Genomic DNA, 2,003 nt, shown 5'->3' with positions numbered 1-2,003 from the left:
GGGAAGGGTCGGGCGGGGGTTACCTGCGCGGTGGTGGTGGCGCCGGGAGGGTGGCGGGTGGGGACAACGGGATCCGCCCTGCGGCCCGCCCGCGCTCACCTGTGGGACTTGGGAGGGGGCCGCCGCTAGAGGTGTCTCGAGTCGCCCACGGGTCCTTCCCGCCGTCGGCGCAGGCCTCGGGGTGCGCGGCGCCCTCGTCGCCCACCTTTTCCTCTCCTGCGGCTGCCGGCCCAGCTGACTCACGCCGGTGAGCTTGGGTTTGCACCCGGGGTTGTGCAACGCAACAAAACCAGCTTCTAAAAAGTGACTCCTCCGGCACAGCTTCCCGTCACCCTCTGCCCTGGACGCACTTGGCCCCAGGCCGCGCACTACCCGAGGGCTGCTCCTCCCCTCCGCGGCTCACTTAGCAAAGGCCCTTCGGGGACCCAGGTGAATGCCACGTTCCCGCCAAGTCCCGGCCCCTCGGCACACCGAGCCCCTTGCTTGGGTCGTCTGGTCCTGTTCTCACCACTGTAAAGAACCTCACTGTCACAGACGTTTGTGGGTCCCCTGCAGCGCTCAAGGAACTACAGGAGCGAAGAAACGACCAAAATAAATCAGGGCGCCTGCCTTTGAGGGGCTCCGAGTCTGAGAGGGTCTACGGGTCTGCTGGAATCAGTAAAGTTCCTAGAACTTTCCTATAGAAAAAAAAAATACAGAGGGTGGACAATCAAGGCTTCACCGAGTAACTTCTTAAGAATATTTTTGGAGGATGGGAAAGGAGGTGGTTAAGGCTGAGGGAAGTACACACACAAACCACTGAACGACAAAGGCTCTAAGGAATAGAAGGGCTTGGAGTGAAATTGAAGTAGAATAGTGTTGAAAATTTTGAATAACTAGTATAACTCACTAGAGTGCCAAGTTAGACAAGTGTCATGGAACACCTAGTGGAGTTTAAAAATCGTAATTGTGCAATGAGATCCAGATATAATTTTATAAGATATCTACAGGTAGGTATACATAGACATTTATGATAAAACAATAGTTTGCTGTTTGAGTAGAACAGAAAGACGAGAGAGTGAGAAAGTTGAGGGCACTGAAAGAATGTGATCGCGGTTAATACACCAGAGGTAGTTAATAGCCCACAGAGGAACGAGCAGCAGGGAGCGGATAGACTGGGAGAAAGAGAAAAGAGGAACCAAAGACAAGGGCCCATGGGAATGAAGAAACTGGTGAGTTGTCACCCAAGTGTGGTGTTGGTGTTGAAGACGTCAAAGAGGAAGCACTTCAGGATGATACTGCTGAAATGGAGTTGTTACTGGAGAGTGGGGTCCTCTCCCGGCGCCTTGTCCAGGGTCTTTATGTCTCGAACAAAGAATTGAGCAAGACACCGAAATACAGTAGGAAAGAAAGCTTTTATTAGGACAGAAAGTACACTTCCAGATGTGGAAGCAGGCCCGAGCAAGAGAAGCGTGGCTCGAAAGGCCTGGTAACAAAGACTTCAGGGTTTTTATGCCTTTTTTGCTGTGGGTGGTTACTTAGGGTGGGCTTCCTTGATTGACAGCTAAGATTGACAGGACTCAGTGATTCATCATTTTGCTTTCTGCGCATGTTTGTTCCCAGACTTCAGTCCGTTACAATGATATTAATGACTTCCGGGCATATGCATCATATTATAATGATGGTATAATGAGGCTCAGGTGAGTTGGAGGTCTTGTGGGTGGGTCTTCATTGCGCAGGTGCCAGTGACTGGCTTAAACTGGTACCTTAGTCTCTGCTTATTTGTTTCTGCCTTCCTTAATTGTGGGTGGATTAGGGCAGACCCCTTCTGAGATAGGATGACCTCAGTCTTTCCAGGCCGACCCGAAACCCTCTAACTTTCCTGCCTACCTCTTTTCTAAGAGCCATGAACCCCCTTATTATTAGTATGGATGTTGAGGGACAGGAGGTCTCTTCTTCCGTATCTGCTTCCTGTTGAGAAGGGTCGTAGTCCCTGCCTACTGGGGTTTCATGGAGCTCTTTCC

At 51.4% G+C, this 2,003-nt stretch overlaps 1 protein-coding gene across 4 annotated transcripts in view; it reads right to left on the bottom strand.

Moving 5' to 3' along the window:
* The window catches only part of CTPS2 (CTP synthase 2), an 89,611-nt gene extending 89,026 nt beyond the window's left edge, over positions 1 to 585 (bottom strand). The window contains exon 1 of one of the 4 annotated variants that reach the window (XM_015589127.2): positions 100 to 585. The gene's annotated coding sequence lies outside the window, so the exon portion shown is untranslated. Of the gene's footprint in view, positions 1 to 23 lie in introns of all 4 variants that reach the window. The other 3 variants (XM_025046622.1, XM_015589126.2, XM_006911640.3) reach the window with 3 other exon arrangements.
* Between the last annotated feature and the right edge of the window lie 1,418 nt (positions 586 to 2,003).

Source organism: Pteropus alecto, unplaced genomic scaffold (genome assembly GCF_000325575.1).
Source record: "Pteropus alecto unplaced genomic scaffold, ASM32557v1 scaffold23, whole genome shotgun sequence".
In the NCBI taxonomy this organism is placed as follows: Eukaryota; Metazoa; Chordata; class Mammalia; order Chiroptera; family Pteropodidae; genus Pteropus; species Pteropus alecto.
Note: the sequence above shows the minus strand (reverse complement) of the source record. Positions and strands in the feature narration are given on the sequence as shown.